Source organism: Oncorhynchus nerka, linkage group LG5 (genome assembly GCF_034236695.1).
Source record: "Oncorhynchus nerka isolate Pitt River linkage group LG5, Oner_Uvic_2.0, whole genome shotgun sequence".
NCBI classification, from domain to species: Eukaryota; Metazoa; Chordata; class Actinopteri; order Salmoniformes; family Salmonidae; genus Oncorhynchus; species Oncorhynchus nerka.
In genome coordinates, this window is record NC_088400.1 from 52,331,446 (window position 1) to 52,352,118 (window position 20,673).

Sequence of the window (20,673 nt, forward strand, 5' to 3'; positions counted from 1 at the left end):
AATAGGGTGCGATTTGGGATGCATTCAATGTGTCAGCAGATTCTGTAAACAACATGTTTGCAGAACAGAAAAAGAATGTCCTGGATCGGTATTCCCTCTAAATGTAGCTTATGCTGACTATAAGAAAAAAAGAGCCAAAGAAGGGAAATGAAAAGAAAAGCCCAAACCTTTCAAGCTCAATGCTAACTTGTCCACATTACAGTGACATGCCGTTTCAACCACTGAAAAGACTGACTTACAATTTATTTAAAGAGCATTTAAAATATACTACAACCGAGTCTGTATAGGACTAGATATATTAAATGCTGTGCTCTTCCCATAAGCACTGTGGAGTTGCCACCGAGTTAGCCTACCACAGTTGTGTTGCCGTTGTTGCCAATGGAAAATGCTTATTTCCTTGGGAACTGGGACTTTCTTTATAGAATACAATTACACTATTGTTGTACTTTTGTTTAGTTTTCCCATCTCTGCATGCCGGTGCAAGACAAAACCAAAAACTCCCACCAACCCACTCTCAATTAATTATCTGCCGAAAACCCCTGACATCTGTGAACAATTATGAATGGGTGGCGTTTCTGTAAAAGGTCACGTTTCTCTATGAAGTTAAGAATGACAAGATGCCACTCTGAGGTGTAGGGTGAAGTTGCCCCTAGACTATGGTCGTGAGTCAGTTTTGCATTTCCCCCACTAACGGTTAAGGTTATGATTGGGGGTGGGGAAGCTGATCCTAGATCTGCACCTAGAGGAAACGTTAACTATAACGAATGCATTACATTTTAGAATGAATCTATCTATGTATCCAAGCTCTCCTTTCATGCATTATGGCAAAGCCAAAACCGTGATTCAAGCTTATTCTGTCTTTATTAGAATTAGGATATATATTCGTAATTTTTATTTTATTTTTTATTTCACCTTTATTTAACCAGGTAGGCTAGTTGAGAACAAGTTCTCATTTGCAACTGCGACCTGGCCAAGATAAAGCATAGCAGTGTGAACAGACAACACAGAGTTACACATGGAGTAAACAATTAACAAGTCAATAACACAGTAGAAAAAAATGGGCAGTCTATATACAATGTGTGCAAAAGGCATGAGGAGGTAGGCGTATAATACAATTTTGCAGATTAACACTGGAGTGATAAATGATCAGATGGTCATGTACAGGTAGAGATATTGGTGTGCAAAAGAGCAGAAAAGTAAATAAATAAAAAACAGTATAAAAACAGTATGGGAATGAGGTAGGTGAAAATGGGTGGGCTATTTACCAATAGACTATGTACAGCTGCAGCGATCGGTTAGCTGCTCGGATAGCTGATGTTTGAAGTTGGTGAGGGAGATAAAAGTCTCCAACTTCAGCGATTTTTGCAGTTCGTTCCAGTCACAGGCAGCAGAGTACTGGAACGAAAGGCGGCCAAATGAGGTGTTGGCTTTAGGGATGATCAGTGAGATACACCTGCTGGAGCGCGTGCTACGGATGGGTGTTGCCATCGTGACCAGTGAACTGAGATAAGGCGGAGCTTTACCTAGCATGGACTTGTAGATGACCTGGAGCCAGTGGGTCTGGCGACGAATATGTAGCGAGGGCCAGCCGACTAGAGCATACAAGTCGCAGTGGTGGGTGGTATAAGGTGCTTTGGTGACAAAACGGATGGCACTGTGATAGACTGCATCCAGTTTGCTGAGTAGAGTGTTGGAAGCCATTTTGTAGATGACATCGCCGAAGTCGAGGATCGGTAGGATAGTCAGTTTTACTAGGGTAAGCTTGGCGGCGTGAGTGAAGGAGGCTTTGTTGCGGAATAGAAAGCCGACTCTTGATTTGATTTTCGATTGGAGATGTTTGATGTGAGTCTGGAAGGAGAGTTTGCAGTCTAGCCAGACACCTAGGTACTTATAGATGTCCACATATTCAAGGTCGGAACCATCCAGGGTGGTGATGCTAGTCGGGCATGCGGGTGCAGGCAGCGATGGGTTGAAAAGCATGGATTTGGTTTTACTCGCGTTTAAGAGCAGTTGGAGGCCACGGAAGGAGTGCTGTATGGCATTGAAGCTCGTTTGGAGGTTAGATAGCACAGTGTCCAATGACGGGCCGAAAGTATATAGAATGGTGTCGTCTGCGTAGAGGTGGATCAGGGAATCGCCCGCAGCAAGAGCAACATCATTGATATATACAGAGAAAAGAGTCGGCCCGAGAATTGAACCCTGTGGCACCCCCATAGAGACTGCCAGAGGACCGGACAGCATGCCCTCCGATTTGACACACTGAACTCTGTCTGCAAAGTAATTGGTGAACCAGGCAAGGCAGTCATCCGAAAAACCGAGGCTATTGAGTCTGCCGATAAGAATATGGTGATTGACAGAGTCGAAAGCCTTGGCGAGGTCGATGAAGACGGCTGCACAGTACTGTCTTTTATCGATGGCGGTTATGATATCGTTTAGTACCTTGAGTGTGGCTGAGGTGCACCCGTGACCGGCTCGGAAACCAGATTGCACAGCGGAGAAGGTACGGTGGGATTCGAGATGGTCAGTGACCTGTTTGTTGACTTGGCTTTCGAAGACCTTAGATAGGCAGGGCAGGATGGATATAGGTCTATAGCAGTTTGGGTCCAGGGTGTCTCCCCCTTTGATAATAAAGAGATACTAGACTGTTCTCACCTAAAACAATTAGTATTTTATGCAGAATGAGTGGCCCTATATTAAGGCATAACCATGTTTGACTGTCACACAAAGTAAATAGGCCTAGGTTGATTAAAGATGGTGTTTGAGAGGGAGGTCATTCAATCCTACAAGCTTGAGCAACCCATTTAGCCTACATTTTATGAGATGAAATCGTTTAGTTCTAAGTTATATCAAACAAACTTCGTGCTCCTTGGACATTTAAAATAGAGGTTCATGGATGTTTTGTATGACATATTGAGAGGGGCGGGTGGATATGTTTTGGTTTCTGACTAGGGACGTTGGTAAACAGTGTTAAAAAAAAGTTAGTTTCCTCTCAAAATGATCCTGAGATGTGTGTGTACACGACATAGACCAATATATTTTTTCATTTTCAAAGTGGTCGTGATAGTGGGGGCGGTGGCGTCCTTTATGTCGGAGAGATGCAAATGTTATCGAGGTACTTCCATCCCCTTTCCCACCCAGTCAACAGTAATTTGAGAAAATAGCTGCTGCGGGGGAGGGGAAGCGCTAGGACTCACTCCAAGGGAAAAGGGAACAGAAGAAAACAACGAGGAAACACTTGAAGGAAACACTTTTAGAGATACGAACACATGAAAGAAAAAACGAATGAGACTTTTCATTCTGATTTAAGCATTTTAATGACTGGAGCAAAGATCCATGAATTTGCGTTCATGGCTCTCTTCGATTGAACTTTTTAGAGAACTCAATTGATTGCGCATATCAGCGATGTTTCGGTGAGCGACTATATCCCATAGTCTTCTTCGTGGGCGCATATTAATGAAAAACACGGACTTTATCGTTTGGGAATAACTGTGAGCAACATTTAGAACAAGTAGGTCTATGTTATCAGTCGATATGGAAAGAACGGAGGCAGCGGGGTGGAAGTTCCTACGGGACTCTCTCCTACTTTGTGTTTTTGCCGGTAAGAGTTCGTTCATTTGTCCCTGGTTCTCTAGGATGCTTTATCGTCTTCAACGTGCGAAAATGTGTTATTATCAGCAGAAGTGTTCATTTAACAATGGTTTACTTTTTTATTAGGCTAATTGTGAATGTGAACTCATCAACCCAATGCATGGATGGTTTCACAACGTAAACGAATGGTAGCTATCTAAATAAAACATTGCCTCAATGTAGCCGATCATTAACTTAGACATACTACCGTTAATGTACTCAATGGTAAAAGAGTCCCTCGATAAATAAAAAGTGCTGTAGTTTACCGTATGTATCGCCACCCCTACAATAAAAAAAAAGGCTCAATTGAGTTTGAATCTCATAAATGTAACCAAACAATATACATAAAACCTTATATCAAAACTCTGAAGTGATATACATAGAAGAAGAAAAAGTGTGTGCGAGCTTGTGTGTTTGTGTGTGGCGAGGGGGGGGGGGGGGGGCCTTGCTCAGCACTAGTCGCAGAACTAACTTTACTGTCCAGCGTAAAAAGCGACAGGACCCTGAGGTAAGGGGCTAGACCTCAAGGGACCACCCATATAGACTACCATCGTTACCATCGATGACATGCACATCAAAGTGGTTACACTCCACACTTCACAGGGAGGAATATGTTTGCGGCTCAAATGGCTGTGGTCACAAGTAGTGCACTACTGTATATAGGGAAGAGGGATGTACCCAAATGATGTCTACTCTGTTTCAAGATTACTATTGTAGGCCCACACACACCCGTTCAGGGTTGGAAAACAAAATATGCCATCCTTTTGTGAGGGATCTGTTGAAAATACACCAGCTTTTGAACAAAGCTGGAATGAAGATGAAAATCATTGAACACACACACACACACCAGTAATTTGTGGCAGTATGCTTGAAGGTTGAGAAAAAGCAGGGCTGTGTCTGGGTTAAATGATGTGGTTGTTGAGGAGGGCAAACAGTGAGATATAGGACACACATCCTTTAGACAGACCGTGTGTGTTCAAATACTATATGAAAAATAATCAAATACAAAACCACAAGTAGTGTTTCCAAATGTCCTTTATTTCAAGTGCTTTCTCATTTTGAGACCCACACACACAGAAGATTTACACACACACACTCTCCACCCAATGAAGGCTGACTAAATCACTGAAAACCAGGGTATACAACGGGGAAAGCTTTGGTGAGAGAGAGGTATCTGCAGGTTTAGACTAGTGCAGAGAGAAAGAACACAGGTGAAGTTAGTGAATAGTGTAGTTGAAAAAATAAAATAAAATATTTTCTGAAATTTCTTGTATGATCTCCATTCACATAGCCCTGTTGTCACACAACTCATCTTATTGTTATAACCCTTTTTGATGTGTGGTGTTGTGTGCTTATCGGTTTAAGGTTAGGTCCCACTCTACAGGATGAATACCCTTTAAGGCTTAATGAAGCCTTCATAAACCCTCTATAAGGACTATATATTTCCACTTACAGTTGAATTCGGAAGTTTACATAGACTTAGGTTGGAGTCATTAAAACTCCTTTTTCGACCACTCCACAAATGTATTGTTAACAAACTATAGTTTTGGAAAATCGGTTAGGACATCTACTTTGTGCATGACACAATTAATTTTTACAACAATTGTTTACAGACAGATTATTTCACTTATAATTCACTTTATCACAATTCAGGTGGGTCAGAAGATTACATACACTAAGTTGACTGTGCCTTTAAACAGCTTGGAAAATTCCAGAAAATTATGTAATGGCTTTAGAAGCTTCTGATAGGCTAATTGACATAATTTGAGTCAATTGGAGGTGTACCTGTGGATGTATTTCAAGGCCTACCTTCAAACTCAGTGCCTCTTTGCTTAACATTATGGGAAAATCAAAAGATATCAGCCAAGCCCTCGGGAAAACAATTATAGACCTCCACAAGTCTGGTTCATCCTTGGGAGCAATTTCCAAACGCCTGAAGGTACCACATTCATCTGTACAAACAATAGTCCGCAAGTATAAACACCATTGGACCACGCAGCCGTCATACCGCTCAGGAAGGAGACATGTTCTGTCTCCAAGAGATGAACGTACTTTTGTGCAAATCAATCCCAGAACAACAGCAAAGGACCTTGTGAAGATGCTGGAGGAAACCGGTACAAAAGTATCTATATCCACAGTTAAATGACTCCTATATCTACATAACCTGAAAGGCCACTCAGCAAGGAAGAAGCTACTGCTCCAAAACCGCCATAAAAAAGCCAGACTGCGGTTTGCAACTGCACATGGGGACAAAGATCGTACTTTTTGGAGAAATGTCCTCTGGTCTGATGAAACAAAAATATAACTGTTTGGCCATGATGACCATCATTATGTTTGGAGGAAAAAGGTAAGAGGCTTGCAAGCCGAAGAACACCATCCCAACCGTGATGCTCGGGGATGGCAGCATCATGTTGTGGGGGGTGCTCTGCTGCAGGAGGGACTGGTGCAATTCACAAAATAGATGGCATTATGAGGTAGGAAAATTATGTGGATATATTGAAGCAACATCTCAAGACATCAGTCAGGAAGTTAAAGTCAAATTCTTGTTTTGTGAGTTTATGTGCAATATGGTTGTTTTGCTCTAGCTAAGTTACTCTTTAAAAAGCCTTGATTTTAGTGACATTTCCATGTTTAGAAAAGGTTCAATTAAGCGAAAGACAAAGTTTTAAGTGTATCTGCCTTAGCTGCTCTCCATTATGTTTTTAACCTTTTGTAATATGAACACAGCATTGTGATTTTGTCCATTTAAAGGGTTTTGGAAATCTTGATTCCAAAGACCACACTCTACCTTTCTCTCAGCATGTTAGATGCAGAGAGTGAGTGTGTGCATATGTCCGTAGTAGAGGTAGGTGTGTGTGTATGGCGTCTCCATATAATGTATTGCATCTCTCCTGCAGGTCACAGTGAGGCCCACTGTGATGGCTGTGTGGAGTACTGCTGTGAAGGCTCTCCCCCTTTCTGCTGCTCCTACTACGCCTATATGGGAGATGTCCTCTCGTAAGTACACACACACACAATGTCACCTTCTATACATACACACATGCTCAGTCACCCTCCATCTATAAACACACACTCCCCAACTACACACACACAAAATCACTTCTCTACCACTTCACCACCTGCCCTTTCCAAATGCAGCGTATGACCCCTCTGAGAGGTTTGACCGTCATTTGGCTCAAGAGAGCTGGCCTCTCACTTTCTCTGTCCTCTTTCTCACCAGAGTATAACACATGCTACCTGCTACAGTCCACCAATGAAGATAATCATGATATTAAAGTGTTGTGTATGCATGCAACGTTAATTCATGTCACAGTTAAAATTCCCAAATTCACAGTTTGACTCATAAAGTTGATGCTAAATAAGTGGGGGTTTCACAAAAAAAAGTGCTATTGAATAGCCCCATTGAATGTGGACTCGTTTTTTTCTATCCATATAATGTAGCTCTTTCAAGGCCATGGTTGTCATAAGGTAATGGGGAGGAATAATGGTTCCTTGTTTCAGGAGAGATATCTCATCTCTTTCTACAGCTTCTCCACAGCCTTTTAAATGGAGTTTGACCACATACATACACAAAAGCACACGTATATGTACACACACACTCACGCTAACACAGACACATACTCACACACATACACACAGGTCTGAGTCATATAATCCGATGGTTAAGCAGATCTCCATGGTTGCCCACAGACATGTTTGGTCCGGTGTATGTTACAGGCAGCTGCTCCCAGCCTATCCCAAAATGCACTGCTTCTCTATAGAGCAGGATTGTATTCATTGTAGCACACTGTAGCAAAACATTTAGCAATAAAAACTGAAATGTTTCATATTGCACGTGTCCAGGTAGACCCTCCCTGTTTCAGTCAGGTTTTTTTTTCATTTGGTGTCTAGTGAATATGACCCAAACTTTGGGTCAATTCACTTTTCAAATCATACATTTACATTTGAGTAATTTAGAAGACACTCTTATCCAGAGCGGCTTAAATTAATGCATTCATCTTAAGATAGCTAGGTGAGACAACAACATATCACAATCTTAGCAAGTACGTTTTCCCTCAACAGAGTCGTTTTCAACAAAATAGCCTTTTTGGGGGAGGGGTGGCCGTGGGGTTTATTTAAGATACTCTTTAACTCTTTAAGGAGGTAGGGAGGTGAATTGAAATTCCGTGCAGAATTGATTTGTGAGAAGATTAATTGGATGAGATGACTTACCAGCTGCCACAAACTAAAATGAAAAGGGGAGTATTTAGTCAAAGTGACAAACGTGTGTTTGTGTGTACGTTTTCTAGGGGCACGGCGATCTCGGGCATCGTGTTTGGTGTGGTGTTTCTGATGGGAGCGCTGGCGGCCTTCTTCCTGTGTGTGTGCATGTGTGTGAAGAATGGGCGCGGGGCCCGGGTGGATGTGTTCAACACCTCTTACATCAACACTGTGTCCCAGGGCTACCCAGGTAAGACTGATCTAGGATCAGGTCCCTCCTGTCCATATAATCTTATTCATTATGATCAAAAGGCTAAACTGATCCTAGGCCAGCTCTCAGAGTCCATATGGTTTCAAGTTTTATTAGTCACATGCACAAGTACAGTGAAATGCTTAAATCCCAATCCAGCCATTTTTATCTCAATATCAAATAATTTCCAGGTAACAATTAAGTACCTTAATGTGATTGTTTTTCCATTCAAATGGCAAAAGAATAAACAAAATTAGCTTCTTAGCAAAGAGCAATATCTCAAGCAAGAATTTTGCTACGACTGTCTGGGAGTGGTCTGAGTGGGGAGGGGAAAATTGAAAACGATCTGTTATTGTCAGAGAGGTTTGGAACTCTCTTTCTTATTGGTCTATTAACTACACGGAACAAAAAGATAAACATAACATGTAAAGTGTTGGTCCCATGTTTCTTCTTAAAAGATCCCAGAAATGTCACTCTAAAAGGGCATTATCATCATTTTCACAATTTCACGGTATTATTCCAACCTCATAGTGTGGAAATATACAGTATATAAAACAAGAAAATCACATTTGACTGCACTGGTCCTTTAACCCCTTATACTTGTGTAAATTGGCCAATATGGATAGGGCCAAATAAATATATATTTAAGAATAACTATAAAAAGCATATGCTTTAGCATGATAGCAATTGAAAGAGAACACTTTGGAGATTAGGGGGAAATTATCAGACCAAAGGTGAGGACAAAACAGTTCACCTTACACGAGACTGATCAATCAAATTTATTTATAGAGCCCTTCTTACATCAGCTGATGTCAAAGTGCTGTACAGAAACCCAGCCTAAAACCCCAAACAGCAAGCAATGTAGGTGTAGAAGAACGGTGGATAGGAAAAACTCCCTAAAAAGGCCGGAACCTAGAAAGAAACCTAGAGAGAAACCTAGAGAGGAACCAGGCTATGAGGGGTGGCCTCTTCTGGCTGTGCCGGGTGGAGATTATAACAGAACATGGCCAAGATGTTAAAATGTTAATAGATGACCAGCAGGGTCAAATAATAATAATCACAGTGGTTGTAGAGGGTGCAACAGGTCAGCACCACAGGAGTAAATGTCAGTTGGCTTTTCATAGCTGATCATTCAGAGTATCTCTACCGCTCTTGCTGTCTCTAGAGAGTTGAAAACAGCAGGTCTGGGACAAGGTAGCACGTCCAGTGATCAGGTCAGGGTTCCATATATGCAGGCAGAACAGTTGAAACCGGAGCAGCAGCATGACCAGGTGGACTGGGGACAGCAAGGAGTCATCAGGCCAGGTAGTCCTGAGGCATGGTCCAAGGGCTCAGGTCCTCAGAGAGAAAGAAAGAATGAAAGAGAGAGAGAGAATTAGAGAGAGCTTACTTAAATTCACACAGGACACCGGATAAGACAGGAGAAATACTCCAGATATAACAGACTGTCCCTAGCCCCCGACACAAACTATTGCGGCATAAATACTGGAGACTGAGACAGGAGGGGTCGGGTGACACTGTGGCCCTGTGGCCCTGTCCGACGATACCCCCAGGGCGAAACAGGCAGGATATAACCCCACCCACTTTGCCAAAGCACAGCCCACACCACTAGAGGGATATCTTCAACCACCAACTTACTATCCTGAGACAAGGCTGAGTATAGCCCACGAAGATCTCCCCCACGGCACGAACCCAGGTGGGGGGGGCAACCCGCACAGGAAGATCACAGTGACTCAACCCACTCAAGTGACGCACCCCTCCTAGCCAGTGACTCATCCCCTGTAATAGGGTTTGAGGCAGAGAATCCCAGTGGAGAGAGGGGAACCGGCCAGGCAGAGACAGCAAGGGCAGTTCATTGCTCCAGTGCCTTTCCGTTCACCTTCACACTCCTGGGCCAGACTACACTCAATCATATGACCTACTGAAGAGATGAGTCTAAAATATAGACTTAAAGGTCGAGACTGAGTTTGCGTCTCTCACATGGATAGGCAGATCATTTGCATAAAAATGGAGCTCTATAGGAGAAAGCCCTGCCTCCAGCTGTTTGCTTAGAAATTCTAGGAATAGTAAGGAGGCCTACGTCTTGTGACCATAGCGTACGTGTATGTATGTATGTATGGCAAGACCAAATTGGAAAGATGGGTAGGGGCAAGCATTAAAACCTTGAAATCGGCCCTTGCCTTAACAGGAAGCCAGTGTAGAGAGGCTAGCACGGGGGTAATATGATCACATTTTTTGGTTTTAGTCAAGATTCTAGCAGCCATGTTTAGCACTAACTGAAGTTTCGGGTATCCGGGTAGCCGGAAAGTAGAGCATTGCAGTAGTCTAACCTAGAAGTAACAAAAGCATGGATTCATTTTTCTGCATCACTTTTGAACAGAAAGTTTCAGATTTTTGCAATGTTACTGTGAGCGGACCAAGTAATTGGGCATCACTCTAAAGCGGGAAGGTGTAGTCCCGGAGTAGGTTTTCTTGATTGAACACAGTTCTCTATTGAGGGCATTTGGGCAACACAAACACTCCAACATAATCAATGAATATCTCCCAAGGACAAAACATACATCTTCTTCTCCAGATCAAACAGGAACACAACACGATTATCTTTAAACTACAATAAAAGTCACGGGATTGCCACCGTCTTAATGGTTCTTCATGGATAGCTCCTCTGTCTCGGTGGCCATCTTCCAGAGATAGTTTTATCCCCCTTCTCTCTGCTGGTTCCATACTCCCTCTTATAGGGGAAGGAGAATATGTCATTAGTACCGTCAGCTGTGCTTAATTGCCTCTGGCTACCTTGCCTCCCATTCCTTGTTGGGCTACTATCCGTGAGCCCAGCCTGCCCTCTAGTGGTCATTCCACATTACATAGATGGAAAAAAAGCTGTCTTTCAAACAGTCTTGATATTTTCTTCAAAAGAGAGATCAGGGGCCCAAAGTAACGCAGAGGTCATTCACAGTTTTATTTGAGATGACTGTACAACGATCAAGATTCATTGTCAGATTCAACAGAAGATGTGTTTGTTTCTTGGGACCTAGAACTAGCATCTCTGGTTTGTCCGAGTTTAAAAGTAGAACATTTGCCGCCATCCACTTCCTTATTATATCTGAAACACAAGCTTTCAGGAAGGGCGATTTTGGGGCGTCACCATGTTTCATCAAAATGTACAGCTGTGTGTCGTCCGCATAGCAGTTAACATTATGTTTCCGAATGACATCACCAAGAGGTAAAATATATAGTAAAAACAATAGTGGTCCTAAAACGGAGCCTTGAGGAACACCGACATTTACAGTTTATTTGTCAGAGGATAAACTATCTACAGAGACAAACTGATATCTTTCCAACAGATAAGATGTAAACCAGGCCAGAACTTGTCCATGTAGATGAATTTGGGTTTCCAATCTCTCCAAAAGAATGTGGTGATCGATGGTATCAAAAGCAGCACTAAGGTTTAGGAGCACGAGGACAGATGCAGAGCCTCAGTCTGACACCATTAAAAGGTAATTTACCACATTCACAAGTGCAGTCTCAGTGCTATGATGGGGTCTAAGCCAGACTGAAGCGTTTCGTAAATACATTGTTTGTCTTCAGGAAGGCATTGAGTTGCTGCGCAACAGCTTTTTCTAAAATGTTTGAGAGGAATGGGAGATTCGATATAGGCCGATAGTTTTTTATATTTTCTGGGTCAAGGTTTGGCTTTTTCAAGAGATGCTTTATTACTGCCACTTTTAGTGAGTTTGGTACACATCCGGTGGATAGAAAGCCATTTATTATGTTCAACATAGGAGGGCGAAGCACAGGAAGCAGCTCTTTCAGTAGTTTAGTTGGAATAGGGTCCAGTATGCAGCTTGAAGGTTTAGAGGCCGTGATTATTTTCATCAATGTGTCAAGAGATATAGTATTAAAAAACTTGAGTGTCTCCCTTGATCCTAGGTCCTGGCAGTGCTGTGCAGACTCAGGACAACTGAGCGTTGGAGGAATACACAGATTTAAGGAGGAGTCCGTAATTTGCTTTCTAATGATCATGATCTTTTTGTCAAAGAAGTTCATGAATTTATCACTGCTGAAGTGAAAGCCATCCTCTCTTGGGGAATGCTGCTTTTTAGTTAGCTTTGCGACAGTATCAAAAATACATTTGGGATTGTTCTTATTTTCCTCAATTAAGTTTGAAAAATAGGATGATTGAGCAGCAGTGAGGGCTTTTTGATACTGCACGGTACTGTCTTTCCAAGCTAGTCGGAAGACTTCCTGTTTCGTGTAGCTCCATAGCTCCGTGTAGCTCCATTTCTGTTCCAATTTTCTGGAAGTTTGCTTCAGAGCTCGGGTATTTTCTGTATACCAGGGAGATGTTTCTTATGACAAATGTTTTTAGGGGTGCGACTGCATCTAGGGTATTACGCAAGGTTAAATTGAGTTCCCCAGTTAGGTGTTTAACTGACTTTTGTACTCTGACGTCCTTGGGTAGGTGGAGGGAGTCTGGAAGGGCATCTAGGAATCTTTGGGTTGTCCAAGAATTTATAGCACGACGTTTGATGATCCTTGGTTGGGGTCTGAGCAGAACTCCTTTCTAGGGAGTTTTTCCTAGCCACCGTGCTTCTACGCCTGCTTTGCTTGCTGTTTGGTGTTTTAGGCTGGGTTTCTGTACAGCACTTTGATATGTCAGCTGATGTAAGAAGGGCTATATAAATACATTTGATTTGATAATTTTTTTTGCGATTGCAAACATAATAAAATGTTGGTCCGATTAGGATTATGGATTAGGATTAACTCCAGGATTATGAGGAAAAACATTAAGATCCACAACATTTATTCCACGGGACAAAACTAGGTCCAGAGTATGACTGTGGCAGTGAGTAGGTCCAGAGATATGTTGGACAAAACCCACTGAGTCGATGTTGATTTTATATGCAATTTACATGTACTTTTCTTTCATTGAAATGGCGTGGAAACAACATTGATTCAACCAGTGTGTGCCCCGTCATTAGCTAAATTATAAAATACAATCTTACCGTGTCAGGCTTTCAAAAGGCACTTCAGCCAAGCAGATTGTAATTTTGATGCACATGGAATGGAGTCATTAGCGCATTCCAGTGCTTGTTTAACTGGAACTAAAAAGGAACATTGTTACATCAAATACCTGTTTGCCTAAGACTGATGCCATGCAAGCGCTTGTATGCATGTACTCATGCATACACACACTTGCATTCAAACGAACACACGTGCACAGACACGGACACACACACATACACGAATGTAAATAGTGCCACACATGCACACAAATGCATACAGTTGGCCTTGCTGTCATGATTTTTGTTTTCTGTTGTTGTCCTTTGTTTTTTCTCTTTTGTTCTTTTTGTTGGTTGTTGGCGTATTGGGTCGGTGGTGGTTTTGGTTGGGTTGGAGGGGGATGGTGGCTTAGGGGGGATAGAGATGGGGAGTGGGGGGAGGTTTTTTGAGGGGAACTTATGGGAGGGTTCTTGGATCGTGAGGGGAAGCTCTCGAGGGAATCTGTGGGGGGGATCTTGGATGGTTGGAGGCCTGGCATTTGAAAGCTTGGGCCGGTGGCCGAGAGGTTGCTGGTTCGGGTCCCCGATTTTACTGGGTAGGGATCTATTCTTGTGCTATTGGGCGGGGCGCTTGACCCTGGTTGCTCCTGTGGGTCGCTCTGGGTGGGAATGTGCTAGATGACTGAAAGTAATGTAAATGCTGAGCAGCTTCACTGCAGGTAGATTGTATGTTAAAAAAGGTGCATGTTCTGTGGATATTTATTTATATAATATAACATAGGCCCAATCTGTTCAGGACAACCCAGGGTTTAATGCATGTCATCCTTGTAACTGTGAATCAAACATAGTGGTCACAAACGTTGATACTGAAAATTACATGAGTTTCCAAATATGGAAAAATGAAGTGCACATTTGTACTCACGGGTCTGTGGTTTCCTTGTATGACATCAAAGCTGTATTGATTATAATCCTCAATGTCTCATCTTTCAGGACACATCCACTCCTCTCTATTTACAGCATTTCCCTCACACAGACAACAACAAATGTGCAAAAGTAGCACAATTAGAGGGAGGAATGGGAGGATCTTCTTGTCAGTGCTCAAGTTTATAACTGCTGTCAGTCAAAATCCATACGCGCTGTGAAGGGGAGAACCTGAGCTCTGACGTCATGTATAGCATGTTACTGTACAGCCACTGCAGGCGCTTATCAATGCCATTTTCAACCCGTATACAGGATGACAGGGGCTGTGAGTAGGAAGGGTTAATACCTTGCAAGCCCAGTGCAGTATTCAGTATCAAAATACTATAACAAAAAACCTGAGAAATAAAGGAATAACAAAACATAAGACTGTAAGCAATATACAGGGTCAGTGCCAGTACCAAATGTACAATGTGCAGGGATAATGGAGTAGTTGAGGTAGATATGTACATGTAGGCAGGGTTTACAAGAAAGTGACTGGTAGCAGGATAAATAATAATAATAATAGTAACCAATATAGCAACAGCATAAGTGTGCGTGATTGCGAGTGTATGTATGTGGTTGTTAGTGTGTGCGTGTGGGTAGAGACCTGTGAGTGTGCATACAGTACCAGTCAAAAGTTTGGACACACCTACTCATTCAAGGGTTTTTCTTTATTTTTTACTATTTTCTACATTGTAGAATAATAGGGAAGAAATCAAAACTATGAAATAGCACATATGGAATCATGTAGTAACCAAAACAGTGTTAAACAAATCAAAATATATTTTATATTTGAGATTCTTCAAAGTAGCCACCCTTTTGCCTTGATGACAGCTTTGCACACTCTTGGCATTCTCAGCTTCATGAGGTAGTCACCTGGAATGCATTTCAATTAATAGGTGTGCCTTCTTAAAAGTTAATTTGTGGAATTTATTTCCTTCTTAATGCGTTTGAGCCAATCAGTTGTGTTGGGTCAAGGTAGGGTTGGTATATAGAACATAGCCCTATTTGGCAAAAGACCAAGTCCATATTATGGCAAGAACAGCTCAAATAAGCAAAGAGAAACGACAGTCCATCACTATTTTAAGACATGAAGGTCAGTCAAATAGGAACATTTCAAGAACTTTAAAAAGTTTCTTCAAGTGGAGTCGCAAAAACCATCAAGCTCTCTGATGAAACTGGATCTCATTATGTCCACCACAGGAAAGGAAGATCCAGAGTTACCTCTGCTGCAGAGGATAAGTTCATTAGAGTTACCAGCTTGAGAAATTGCAACCCAAATAAATGCTTCACAGAGTTCAAGTAACAGACACATCTCAACATCAACTGTTCAGAGGAGACTGCGTGAATCAGGCCTTCATGGTCGAATTGCTGCAAAGAAACCACTACTAAAGGATACCAATAATAAGAAGAGACTTGCTTGGGCCAAGAAACGTGAGCAATGGACATTAGACCGGTTGAAATCTATTCTTTGTTCTGATGAGTCCAAATTTGAGATTTTTGGTTCCAACCACTGTGTCTTTGTGAGACGCAGAGTAAGTGAACGGATTATCTCCATTTGTATGGTTCCCCAATGTGAAGCATGGAGGAGGAGCTGTGATGGTGTGGGGGTGCTTTGCTGGTGACACTGTCTGCGATTTATTTAGAATTCAAGACACAGTTAACCATTATGGATTCCACAGCATTCTGCAGCGATACGCCATCCCATCTGGTTTGCGCTTAGTGGGACTATCATATATTTTTAAATGGGACAATGACCCAACACACCTCCAGGCTGTGTAAGGGCTATTTTACCAAGGAGAGTGATGGAGTGCTGCATCAGATGACCTAGCCTCCACAATCACCCGACCCTCAATCCAATTGAAATGGTTTGGGATGAGTTAGACTGCAGAGTGAACGAGAAGCAGCCAATAAGTGCTCAGAATATGTGGGAACTCCTTCAAGACTGTTGGAAAAGCATTCCAGGTAAGGCTTGTTGAGAGAATGCCAAGAGTGTGCAAAGCTGTCATCAAGGCAAAGGGTGGCTACTTTAAAGAATCTAAAATATATTTTGATATGTTTAACACTTTTTTGGTTACTACATGATTCCATATGTTATTTTGTAGATTTGACGTCTATACTATTATTCTACAATGTAAAAATAAAGAAAAACCCTTTAATGAGTAGGTGTGTCCAAACTTTTGACTGGTACTCTACATTCAGCGCATATAGTCCTTGGTGGGGGTGGGCAGCTATTGTCTATCTGTGTAGAAGTCTCATTACTTGGTGGTATAAGCTCTCTCAGAGCCTGTTGGTACGAGACCTGATACTCTGGTACCGCCTGCCGGATGGAAGAAGAGAGAACGGGTGGCTGGAGTCTTTGGTAATTTTTCAGGCCTTCCTTAGACACTGCTTGGTGTGTATGTCCTAATCTTATTCATTATGGTCTAAACGGGCAAACTGATCCTAGCTCAGCACTCCTACTATGAGACTCTTTATGAATACGTGCCTTAACCACTGCGCCTCCACTAACCGGCTGAACCGAAAACCAATTTACCCGTTTCCCTGCAGTGCAATGATTCCATCACTAGAGGACATTGCTCCTCCACCAATGACCAACACATACTGAAGTCTAGAATGTTTCTACCAATGCAGGCTGCTGAGGGGAGAACAGCTCATAATAATGGCTGGAATGGAGACAATGGAATGGTATCGAAACGTTGTTTCCATTGGTTGAAATCATTCCATTGACTCCAGTGGAGTCTGGTGTTGTCTTTGTGTTTCATACGGTTCCAAAACCTCCATTCCAGCCATTACAATGAGCCTGTACTCCTATAGCTGCTCCCAGCCTCCTCTGACTCCATTCCAGTCTTTACTATGAGCTATCCTCTCCTCAGCAGTCTCCACTGGTTTCTAAAGCCCATCAAAACAGATACAATGACATGGCAGGGTCTGTTGTACTTGTATGTTGTATGTGTGCATGATCTTTCTTTATCCAGCAACTACTGATGATAAACACTTTTCTCTCTCTGTGTCTGTCTGCCTCTCTCTCTTTCTCCAGGACCCCCACCTCCCTACACCTATGACTATGAGATGTACCCTTCGGCCATGCGCCCCCTCCCTACACCCCCACCCCACCCAGGATAGACAGCTACTCACCTCCCCCTCCGTATCCGAGCTGTAATCGCAAATGACTTGAAGACAAAATGGAGAATCCTGCCCAGGCTACTTGCCCTTCTGAAGGAGCACATCTTGGATTAAGTTTATGCAGTGTTCTAGCAGAGGAAGATGAGACTGTAAGCGGACTGGACCTCTTCTGTGGGTGTGATTGGGTCAATTGAACTGACTGGGGGGGGGGGGTGAACCTCAATCACTTAAAATTACTGTGTGGACTGATCCACTTTTGACTATTTGACCACCACCCCTACATCAATCTAACTGATCAGCTTTTCAGGGGTGAATACCACTTTAGTTGTATTTGACTCATGATATTGAATTGAGTGAGGGAACAAAGTACATAACTTTATTTGAAGATGTGGATCTCTGTTGTACCATTTCTCTGGTAGAGATGCCTGTTAGCTGGCTTTCCTTCAGGTCAGTGCTCTTCCCTATCTTATTTCTACAAGGCAAAGGAGAGAACTATAGCCTCGTCCTAGATATGTTTGTGCTGTATTGCCAATTGCTTCATGTGGAAATTACCTGAGGACATGGCGAGACAGCACAAACAAATCTGGGACCAGGCTAGGAAAACTGTGTAAAACTATGAATTATACTATAGAAATAGGATGGTAAACATACGTGTCCGGGGTGAAGTTTCCCCTAGGTGCAGATATACAGTCGTATCAGCTTCCCCTCCCCCAATCCTAACCTTAACTATTAGTGGAGATAGTACAAAACTGATCTAAAATCTAAATCAAACATTATTTGTCACATGCGCCGAATACAACAGGTATTATACCTTACCATGAAATGCTTATTTACAAGCCCTTAACCAACAATGCAGTTCAAGAAAGAAAACAATATTTACCAAATAAACTAAAGTAAAAAATAATAAAAGGTAACACAATAAAATAACAATAACAAGGCTATATATGGGGGGAACCGGTACTGACCTCCTCCTCTGACCTCCTATAGGCAGTCTCATAATTGTTGGTAATCTGGCCTACCACTGTTGTGTCATCAGCAAACTTAATGATGGTGTTGTGTTTTGCTGGATCTGTTGGGGTGGTAGGCAAATTGGAGTGGTTCTAGGATGTATGGGAGGATGCTGTTGATGTGAGCCATGACCAGCCTTCAAAGCACTTCATGGCTACCGATATGAGCACTACAGGTGGTAATAATTTAGGCCGGTTACCTTCACTTCCTTGCGCACAGGGACTACGGTCTGCTTGAAACATGTAGGTATTACAGACTCGGTCAGGGAGAGGTTGAAAACGTCAGTGAAGACACTTGACAGTTGGTCCGAGCATGCTTTGAGTACATGTCCTAGTAATCCGTCTGGCCCAACATTCAGCTTTGTGAATGTTGACCTGTTTAAATGTCTTGCTCACATCGGCTACTGAGAGCATTATCACACAGTCTTCCGGAACAGCTGGTGCTCTCATGCATGCTTCACTGTTGCTTGGCTCGAAGCGAGCATAAAAATGGATTTAGCTTGTCTGGTAGGTTTGTGTTACTGGGCAGCTCATGGCTAGGTTTCCCTTTGTAGTCCATAATAGTTTTCAAGCCCTGCCACATCCGACGAGTGTCAGAGCCAGTGTAGTAGGATTCAGTCTTAATCCTGTATTGACGCTTTGCCTGTTTGATGATTCGTCTGAGGGCATAGTGCGATTTCTTAAGTGTCGGATTGGTGTCCCACTATTTGAAAGCGGCAGCTCTAGCGTTTAGCTCAATGCTGATCCTTGACTTCTGGTTGGGATATGTACACTACGGTTCAAAAGTTTTGGTCACTTAGAAATGTTCTTGTTTATGAAAGAAAATTACATTTTTTTGTCCATTTACAATAACATCAAATTGATCAGAAATACAGTGTAGACATTGGTAATGTTGTAAATGACTATTGTAACTGGAAACGGCTGATTTTTTTAATGGAATATCTACATAGGCCATTATCAGCAACCATTACTCTTGTGTTCCAATGGGATGTTGTGTTAGCTAATCCAGGTTTATAATTTTAAAAGGCTAATTGATCATTAGAAAACCCTTTTGCAATTATGTTTGAACAGCTGAAAACTATTGTTCTGATTAAAGAAGCAATAAAACTGGCCTTCTTTAGACTAGGTGAGTATCTGGAGCATCAGCATTTGTGGGTTCAATTACAGGCTCAAAATGGCCAGAAACAAAGAACTTTCTTCTGAAACTCGTCACACTATTCTTGTTCTGAGAAATGAAACGCCATTCCATGTGAGAAATTGCCAAGAAACTGAAGATCTCATACAACCCTGCTTACTACACCCTTAACAGAACAGCGTAAACTGTCTCAAACCAGAATATAAAGAGCAGTGAGAGGCCCCGGTGCACAACTGAACAAGAGGACAAGTACATTAGTGTCTAGTTTGAGAAAGAGATGCTTCACAAGTCCTCAACTGGCAACTTCATTAAATAGTACCTGCAAAACACCAATCTCAACGTCAGCAATGAAGAGGCGACGCCGGGATGCTGGCCTTCTGAGTTGCAAAGAAAAAGACATCTCTCAGACTGGCCAATAAAAAGAAAAGATTAATATGGGCAAAAGAACAGACACTAGACAGAGGCAGATGGGGGAAAAAGTGTTATGGACAGACTAATCTAAGTTTGAGGTGTTCAGGCCACAAAGAAGAACATTCATGAGACGCATAAAAAAATGAAAAGATGCTGCAGGAGTGCTTGACGCCATCTGTCAAGCATGGTGGAGGAAATTTGATGGTCTGGGGGTGCTTTGGTGGTGGGAGATTTGTACATGGTAAAAGGGATCTTGAAGAAGGAAGCCTATCACTCCATTTTTGTCCAGTTCGAGGTGAGTAATCACTGTTCTGATGTCCAGAAGTATTTTCAGTCATAAGAGATGGTAGCAGCAACATTATCCACAAAATAAGTTAGAAACAACGCGAAAAAAACTAACATTTAGTTTGGAGCCCGTAAAATGGCAGCCACCCCCCTCCGGCGCTATTGTCCAGATCAGCATCTAGGGGCAACTTCACCCTACTCTGATCAAGGCTATCTGTATGTGCACAGTGAAGACAGGTCTTGACCTGCTCTCGGAGGACTGGGGAATGATGGGTTAATGATGAAATGAATCCTGTAATGGTGATGTTTCTCAACAATCTTTCAGTGTTTATATGTTGTCACTATGAACACGTGCAGGATTAAAGTTAAATTAAAGTTTCCAAATCATATTGTCTACTCTGCCTCAATAAATACCAAAGAAAACATCTAAAGTCAGTACACCAGTCAATAAGGAAGTACTCAAAGCCCTCTTGTTGTTAGTAAAGTCTAATTAAAATGAAGACGATTGAAATTAATTGTGCCTACTCGAATTTGCACAATGAGCTGTCCATTGATTGTGCAGGGTCTGCTGCTTCAAGGTTCAGCACCACGATGTAATTGACTCAAATCTGGCTTATTATTAACTCTAATAAATACATCATGTGCAAAAAACATATATTTTTTAATAAA

At 42.2% G+C, this 20,673-nt stretch overlaps 1 pseudogene; it reads left to right on the plus strand.

Annotated features, from left to right (window-relative positions):
• The first annotated feature begins 3,088 nt into the window (after positions 1-3,088).
• LOC115129608 (cysteine and tyrosine-rich protein 1-like) lies at positions 3,089-19,298 on the plus strand (annotated as a pseudogene).
• Positions 19,299-20,673: the final 1,375 nt, after the last annotated feature.